Raw genomic sequence first — 9,854 nt, forward strand, 5'->3', positions numbered from 1 at the left:
TAATAATAATAATAATAATAATAATAATAAAGAAGAAGAAGAAGAAGAAGATGAGAACTTTGAGATGGAATATTAATGTAACGATTAAACAATGATAATAACAAATATCAAGGTTAGAGGATCCACTAATGGTATGTCAAACAAGTATAGTATAAACTCTTATTATTCAATTGAAAACCACACACAATGGAGGTTCCAATCTAATTATAGATTGTTAACATTATTATATTAGTCATCTTATTCGATTAATGCTAATACTTGTAAATCTCGTCAAACATTCATGACTATAACTTATGTTAACAACAAATCAAGTTCCTTTCATAGCTCAGGTGTCGGTTATACCATACAGTATGGGCTATGAAAGTGCCAAGCATTTGTTGTACCAAGCGTTATACAACATAAATCAAGATTGGTCATTTAACAAGCGAAGTATTAAAGAGTGAACAAGATAACAAATACAAAACATATTAGTATCAAACATTAAAGTCCATATTAAGTTTACACTATACTTATTCTTACACCATTAGTGTAACCTTTTCACCTTGACATAATAAACTTAGCTAGACATATTGAAAGAAAGAAAAATAAATAAACAAAATAAAAACATAAATAAGATAAAAGTTAACTAAGAAAATGAAAGGAAATGAAAGACATAAACTTGATATTAATGAAAGCAAAGCATAAGCAATACAAAAAATACAAAGAGAGAAAGCAAGAGCATGATCTTGATCTGGACACCAAGATGCTTAAATTCATGGCAAATGCCTCCTTTTATAGGCCAAAATTAGGAACTATTGATTTAATGACTAATTGATGAGTGGGTAGCCAACTCTTGACTTGGTGACAATCCTTTTCTTCTCTTGTTTACCCAAAACGTTATTGATAACGTCAAAATTGAGGCCATTTGAAAACATAAAAGTTGTGGGTAATTGTCTCAACTTTCTTGTGTAAACAATTCAGTTCATTTGGACTTGTAGAACTCCAGATATGGCCAAAATACTGAACAGTGCTCGGGCTGGAGGACAACTTCGGGCTTCTTTGTTGTTGCAATAATTTGGACGTGAAAATGGCCTTTTTAGATCTTGGGCTCCATATGAAAGTTGTAGACCTATGTCTTACCTTTCCATCTATATAAAATAGACCTAAATCTAAGATCTATAGCTCCAGATATGTCCCAATTACTAAACAGTGTTCCAGTACATGAAAGTTGTAGGCAATTGTCTCAGCTTTCTTGTGTAAAAACTTCAGCTCATTTGGACTTCTAGAACTCCAGATATGGCCAAAATACCGAACAGTGCTCGGGCTGGAAGACAGATTCGGGCTTCTTTGTTGTTTCTACAATTTGGACTTGATAATGGCCTTTTTAGATCTTGGGCTCCATATGAAAGTTGTAGGCCTATGTCTTACCTTTCCATCCATATAAATTGGACCTAAATCTGAGATCTGTAGCTCCAGATATGACCCAATTACCGAACAGTGTTCCGGTTTGGATTGCACCGACATCTCTTTGCTAATTTTGGTCATCTCTTTGCCCTTGCAATTTAAGTTCTTAAAGTCATCAATCAATGCTTTCATTTATGTGATAGGCCTGCATTTAAAATGAACATTTACCATAAATTAAAGGTATCTTATATTATTAGATAAATTATTATAAAACATGTTTTAGTTAAGGAGTTATTGATACTTCAAGTGCAAAATGATGATATAAAACCATGATAAAAAAGCACTTTTAAGTACTAATCAATGGGCTTGTTCATCGAGACGTTCCTTAAAAGAAGGCAATATTGGACAGTTATTGGTTGAGTGTTCATTTATTTCACATATTTGACACACAATGTTTTTAATAAATTTTAATTTACCACTGTTTTTCAATTCTAGTGCCTCAACTTTTCTAGCTAAAGATGCAAACTTGGCTTAAAGGTCATGATCTTCCCTAAGGTTGTACATACCTCCACTAGATGTATGAGGTTGAATTTTACTTAGTGTCTCATAAGTACCCGCGGTGTCCCAATTTTGAGCATTTTCAACTAAGAAGTCTAAATACTCCATTGCTTCGTCAGGGTCTTTATCTTCAAAAGTTCCATTGCACATCAATTCAATCATTTGTCTATCTCTAGGTGTTAATCCTTTATAAAAATGTGAAACCAATCTCCATGTTTCAAAACCATGATGAGGGCAAGTATTAAGTAAGTCTCGATACCTATCCTAATATTGGTAAAACGTTTCTCCTGGTTTTTGAGTGAAAGTGGTGATTTGACTTTTGAAAGAGTTTGTTTTGTGAGATGGAAAAAACTTCTTCAAAAACTGTTGTTGCATTTCATCCCAAGCATAAATGGATCCTGGTCTCAAATTTTGTAGCCATGTTTTAATTTATCTTTCAATGAAAGAGAAAAAAGCTTTAATTTGATGGTGTTCATGCTACAATTTAAGTCATTATAAGTGTTACAGACCTCTTCAAATTTCCTTAAATGCAAGTATGGATTTTCTAAATCTAAGCCATGAAAAGAAGGTAAAAGTTGAATAATGCCTAGCTTAAAATTAAAATGAGATGCATTAGGAGGAAAAACTATGCATGATGGTGCACTTGTTCTTGTGGGATTCATGTGGTCTCTAAGTATTCTACTACGATTATTCTCATTATTCTCATTATAAAGTGATTGATTATCTTTTTCGGCCATATTTTCTAGAAATAATGAGGATACCTTAAAAAGTCTACCACTTGATGTACGTGATCACACTCTCATGCACGTGTAGGTATAGAATAAAAGGAAGAAGAAAACAAAAGAAGAAGAAACAAGAGAAAAGAAACAAAGTTATATACAAGAAAGGTGAAAACAAAAAATAAAATAAATACTATAATTTATATAAGAAGGTTAATTGTATAAATAAATAACCCGACAAAACCGGGGTCGAACTACAAGGAGGTTAATTGTATAAATTATGGATGACAATAATAACAATAATAACAATAACAACAACAACAACAACAACAACAACAACAATAATACTAGTAGTAGTAGTAGTAAGGATTAAACAATGATAATAACAAATGTTAAGATTAGAGGTTTCACTAATGGTATGTCAAACAAGTATAGTATAAACTCTTATTATTCAATTGGAAACCACATGCAAAAGAGGTTCCAATCAGATTATAAATTGTTAACATGATCACATTAGTTATCTTATTCGATTAATGCTAATACTTGTAAATCTCGTTAGGCATTCATGATTATAACTTATGTTAACAACAAATCAAGTTTCTTTCATAGCTCAGGTGTCGGTTATACCATACATTATGGGCTATGAAAGTGCCAAGCATTTGTTGTACCAAGTGTTATACAACATAAATCAAGATTAGTTATTTAACAAGCAAAGTATTAAAGAGTGAACAAGATAACAAATATAAAACATGTTAGTATCAAACATTAAAGTCCATATTAAGTTTACACTATACTTATTCTTACACCATTAGTGTAACCTCTTTACCTTGACATAATAAACTTAGCTAAACATAATGAAATAAAAAAAATAAACAAAATAAGAATATAAATAAAATAAAAGTTAACTAAGTAAATGAAAGGAAATGAAAGGCATAAACTTGATATTAATGAAAGCAAAGCATAAACATTACAAAAAATACAAAGAGAGAAAGCAAGAGCATGATCTTGATCAGGAAACCAAGATACCTAAATGTATGGCAAATGCCTCCTATTATAGGCCAAAATTAGGAACTATTGATTTGATGTCTAATTGAATAGTGGATGGCCAACTCTTGACTTGGTGACAATCTTTATCTTCTCTTTTCTACCCAAAACTTCATTGACAACGTCAAAATTAAAACCACTTAAAAACATGAAAGTTGTAGGAAATTGTCTCATCTTTCTTAGGTAAAAACATGCGGTCATTTGAACTTCTAGAACTCCAGATATAGGTCAAACACTGAACAGTGCTTAGGCTGAAGGACAGATTCAAACTTCTTTGTTGTTGCTATAATTTGGATGTGAAAATTTCCTTTTAAAATTTTAAGCTCCATATGAAAGTTGTAGGCCTATGTCTTAACTTTCCATTCATATAAAGTATACCTAAATCCAAGATCTATAGCTCCAGATATGACCTAATTACCGAACAGTGTTCCGGTTTGAACTACACCGACATCTCTTTTCTAAGTTTGGCCATCTCTTTGTCCTTTCAATTTTAGTTCTTAAATTCATCAATCAATCCTTTCATTTATATGATAGGCCTATATTTAAAATAAACATTTATCATAAATTAAAGGTATCTTACATTATTAGATATGTTATTATAAAACATGCTTTAGTTAAGGAGTTATTGATACTTCAAGTGCAAAATGATGACATAAAACCTTGATAAAAAATGCACTTTTAAGTACTAATCACCTGATATAGGAAATGTTTTTGTTTTTGGTGGATCTAGTCGTAGAAAAAAAGAAAGAAGTTTTTAGAATCAGTAAGTCATCTTGGTCAAGTGCTAGCTAGGAGAAAGATTCATTTACTGTATGGGGGAGGCAGTCTTGGGTTAATGGGAGGTATATAGCTGTATTTTTAGGAGGTAATTAAGTTTTGGGGGTCATCCCCAAAGCTTTAGCATAAGGGGACATCATTGCATTATTTATAACATCTTGGGATCTCCAATGAATGCAACGTTTAACCATGCTGATGCCTTCATTGCCTTACTAGATGGTCTCAGCATATTAGAAGAGATCTTTCATATTTCCTCTTGGGTCAAACTACACATTCACCATAAACTCATAGGTGTATTAAATGTTAATGGTTATTATAATAAGTTGTTGTCATTTCTTAATCATGTTGTGGAACAGGAATTTCTAACATCTTCTGAACGACAAATTATAATCTTTGCTTCTACTGCTGAATAATTGATTGAACAACTACAATCTTTCATTCCTATAACTGATCCTTCCATAAGTCACATAAATTGGTCATCTAAGGAAAGTCGTAAAAAGCTTAGATTGGATTTCAGTTTTCATTTGTGAATCCTTGTGTCTTTTGCTTTTGATTAGTACTTAAAAGTGCATTTTTATCAAGGTTTTATATCATCATTTTGCACTTGAAGTATCAATAACTCCTTAACTAAAGCATGTTTTATAATAATATATCTAATAATATAAGATACCTTTAATTTATGGTAAATGTTCATTTTAAATGCAGGCCTATCACATAAATGAAAGGATTGATTGATGAATTTAAGAACTGAAATTGAAAGGATAAAGAGATGGCCAAACTTAGAAAAGAGATGTCGGTGCAATCCAAACTGGAATACTATTCCGTAATTGGGTCATATCTGGAGCTATAGATTTCAGATTTAGGTCTCCTTTATATAGATGAAAAGGTAAGACACAGGCCTACAACTTTCATATGGAACCTAAGATCTAAAAAGGTCATTTTCAAGTCCAAATTATTGCAACAACAAAGAAGACCGAATCTGTCCTCCAGCCCGAGTACTGTTTAGTATTTTGGCCATATTTGGAGTTCTAGAAGTCGAAATAAGCTAAATGTTTTCCACAAGAAAGATGAGACAATTGCCTACAACTTTCATGTTTCAAGTGGCTCCAATTTTGACGTTATCAATGATGTTTTGGGCAGACAAGAGAAGATAAGGATTGTCACCAAGTCAAGAGTTGGCTACCCACTCATCAATTACTCATCAAATCAATAGTTCCTAATTTTGGCCTATAAAAGGAGGCATTTGCCATGCATTTAGGCATCTTGGTCTCCAGATCAAGATCATGCTCTTGCTTTCTTTCTTTGTATTTTTTGCAATGTTTATGCTTTGCTTTCATCAATATCAAGTTTATGCCTTTCATTTCCTTTCATTTACTTAGTTAACTCTTATCTTATTTATGTTCTTATTTTGTTTATTTATTTTTCTTTCTTTCATTATGTCTAACTCAGTTTATTATATCAAGGTGAAAAGGTTACACTAATGGTGTACGAATAAGTATAGTGTAAACTTAATATGAACTTTAATGTTTGATACTAACATGTTTTGTATTTGTTATCTTGTTCACTCTTTAATACTTTGCTTGTTAAATGACTAATCTTGATTTATGTTGTATAACACTTGGTACAACAAATGTTTGGCACTTTTATAGCCCATACTGTATGGTATAACCGACACCTGAGCTATGAAAGGAACTTGATTTGTTGTTAACATAAGTTATAATCATGAATGCTTGACGAGATTTACAAGTATTAGCATTAATCGAATAAGATGACTAATGTAATTATGTTAACAATCTATAATCAGATTGGAACCTCCTTTGTGTGTGGTTTCCAATTGAATAATAAGAGTTTATACTATACTTGTTTGGCATACCATTAGTGGATCCTCTAACCTTGACATTGTTTGTTATCATTATTTAATTCTTACGTTAATTTTTCATCCGAAAGTTCTCATCATCTTTTTCTTCTTCCCTTTCTTTATTATTATTATTATTATTATTATTATTATTGTTGTTATTGTTATTGTTTTTGTTGTTGTATTATTGTTATTTATAATTTGTACAATTAACCTCCCTGTGGTTCGACGCCGGTCTTGCCGGGTTATCTATTACTTCGAAACTCCTGCACTTGGGAGAAGACATCAATCTTTTAGTCGTGTCAGCTTTTATTATTATGTTTTGTTGTTTCTTATATTTATTTAAGTGTGTTTTAGGTTTGCCAGTTTTGTTATTTCAGGTAATGTCTTCTATACTCTTTCTACTTTAGAACATTGAGGACAATGTCTCATTTTGGTTGGGGGTTGAAGGTAGTAGTTGATAAAAAAAAATTAACTAATTATGTTTTCTATTCTATAAAGCATGTGCAAAATTGTTGTTACTAGGATGACAGAGTAAGCTCTTTTGTTAAAGTGACTCTTGAGATGCATCTTAGTAACTATTATTAACAAAGTCTATCATAATACTTCTTGAAATATTCAGGTTTACAAATTCTCACATTGTTATCACTTAATTCTGCTCATATACTCATTTAACTTGTATTCTTAAACCTTAATTTTCACACACACACTTTAATATATGATTGTGGGTTGCACATTGGATTATTACATTATCTATATTCTTTTGTTAAAGGTAACAACTAAGGCAACGTAATAGTATATAATTTGAAAAAAAAATAATGATAATAAAAATATAGATAAGTTTGGTTTTCTAGCCCCCAATCTTATGCAATTAAGCCTGAAGGGGTGTCTTAACACCTAATATCCTAAAGTCAACTGACTTGGAAGTTATTGGCCCAACACTTGTTACATGGGTTGAGGAGAAAAGCTTAAGGGAATCAAACATTGCACTATCTACGTATCAGTATCTGCAACCCGAGTTACTAAGCTTGTAGTGGTGTCTCAACACCTAATTCCCTAAGACCAACTAGTTTGGGAGTCATTAGCCGAAAGCTCATTACATAGGTTAAAGATACATTATGTTTTAAGTTACATGTATATATATTTAAAGAAAAAAATCCCAACCCAAGGAAGCTAACCTTAAACATTAGAACAAGAATTTTGTTTTCTTCCAAGTAAAGCCTCATAACAATGTGCTGATATATTGAGCACAAAAGAAAGATTTATTAATATCTTGTTTAAGAGGTAGTGAGTAGATATATAAATTTCATGAGAGTTTGTTTATCTAGAAAGATTAATAGAAGTTGAATGATGAATACCATGCTTTGTGGAATTTACAAATTATTTTTTATTTTCAATTTTATATTCTCCAATAAAGTAAGAAATTATAGGACAATCAGGGTCTTTATATTTCAAAGTATTATTGTTATAAAGAACAACACTTGTTTGGCTAAAAAGGCTTTCATTTTCATAATCAGTTTTCTCTTCACAGTGCATAGATCTTTTAGAAATTTAGCATAGAAAAGAACCTATTTAATAGCATCCAGCAAAAGTATATTGATCCTTACTTGTTTGAAAGTTTCAAAGATTTCAGAGTTGTGATTGCCATTTATTTGTTTGGTTATGGCATAAGGAAATGGAAGTGCTGGTAGGGAATCAGTCTTTTCTTTGCAATTTTCATATTCAACCCTTTCCTTACTCTCAGAGATTGACTCATCATCTTTCTCACAAGGTTCAATAGTGGGTTTTTTGATAACCTTACCATTGCGAAAAGTAATGACTGATTTGACTTAATCCATGTGTTGGCTTCTGTAACTACTTGCATTTACGTTGTATTGCCCCTTGGAATTTTGTTGTGGTTGAGATCGAAACTTACCTTTCTCTTGGAAACTGAAAGCAAATGTCAATTTCGCAAAAGTATCTTTAAAATCTATCATGCTTTGAACAAGTTGAGTATTGATTGTCTCTTGCTTTTCTGCATGCAATGTTTCCTCAAGATTTCTTTTAGGAGGTAGAGCATAAGGAGGTGCATATCAATGAGAATTTTAAAAATTATGGTGTGTTTGAAACGGTGGTTATGAAGTTTATGCATTATTGTTATCACTCTTCCAACTAAAATATAGGTGATTTCTCCAACTAGGATTGTATGTTTGTGAGTATGGGTTATGATTGTGCCTTTGAAAATTGTTTAAAGCATGAGCTTGTTCATGGAAGCATTCCTTAAAAAAAGGCAAAGTTGAACAGTTATTGGTTGAGTGTTTATTTTTTTCACAAATTTGACACACAATGTCTTGAACAAATTTTAATTGACCACTCTTTTTTAATTCTAGTGCCTCAATTTTTCTAGTTAAAGATACAAACTTGGCTTAAAGATCATGATCTTTTCTAAGGTTGTTCATACCTCCACTAGATGTCTGAGGTTTCATTTTACTCGGTGCCTTATAAGTACCTGCGATGTCCCAATTTTGAGCATTTTCAACTACCAAGTCTAAGTACTCCATTACTTCATGAGGGTCTTTATCTTTAAAAGTTCCATTACACATCAATTCCACCATTTGTCTATCTTTAGATGTTAACCCTTCATAAAAATATAAAACTAATCTCCATGTTTCAAAACCATGATGAGGGCAAGTATTAAGCAAGTCTCGACATCCATCCCAATATTAGTAAAATGTTTCTCCTGGTTTTTAAGTAAAAGTGGTGATTTGTCTTTTGAAAGAGTTTGTTCCGTGAGAAGGGAAAAACTTCTTTAAAAACTGTTGTTACACTTCATCCCAAGCACGAATGGATCTTTTAATGAAAAAGGAAAAAGCTTTAATCTGATGGTGTTCATGCTACAATTTGAGTCATTATACGTGTTGTAGACCTCCTCAAATTCTCTTAAATGTAAGTATGGATTTTCTAAATCTAAGCCATGAAAAGAAGGTAAAAGTTGAATAATGTCTAGCTTAACATTAAAATGAGATACATTAGGGGGGAAAACTATGTATGAGGGTGCACTTGTTTTTGTAAGATTGATGTGTTCTCTAAGTGTTCTAACACGGTTATTCTCATTATTCTCATTATGAAGTGATTGGTTATCTTCTTCGACCATATTTTCTGAAAATAATAAGGATACCCTATAAAATCTACCACTTAATGTACGTGACCAAATGTTTATGCACATCTAGAAATAGAATAAAAGGAAGAAGAAAACAAAAGAAAAGGAAACAAAGTTAGAAACAAGAAAAGTGAAAAGAGAAAATAAAACATATAATATAATCTATATAAAAATTCACCTCCCCAGCAACGATGCCAAAAACTTGACATGACCAAATGATTGATGTCTTTTCCTAAGTGTAGGAGTGTCAAAGTAATAAATAACCTGGCAAGACCGGGGTCGAACCTTAGGGAGGTCAATTATATAAATTATAAATAACAACAATAAAACAACAACAACAAAAAAAAAACAACAACAATAATAATAATAACAATAATAA

This window comes from Populus euphratica, unplaced genomic scaffold (assembly GCF_000495115.2).
Source record: "Populus euphratica unplaced genomic scaffold, PopEup_1.0 scaffold1580.1, whole genome shotgun sequence".
NCBI classification, from domain to species: Eukaryota; Viridiplantae; Streptophyta; class Magnoliopsida; order Malpighiales; family Salicaceae; genus Populus; species Populus euphratica.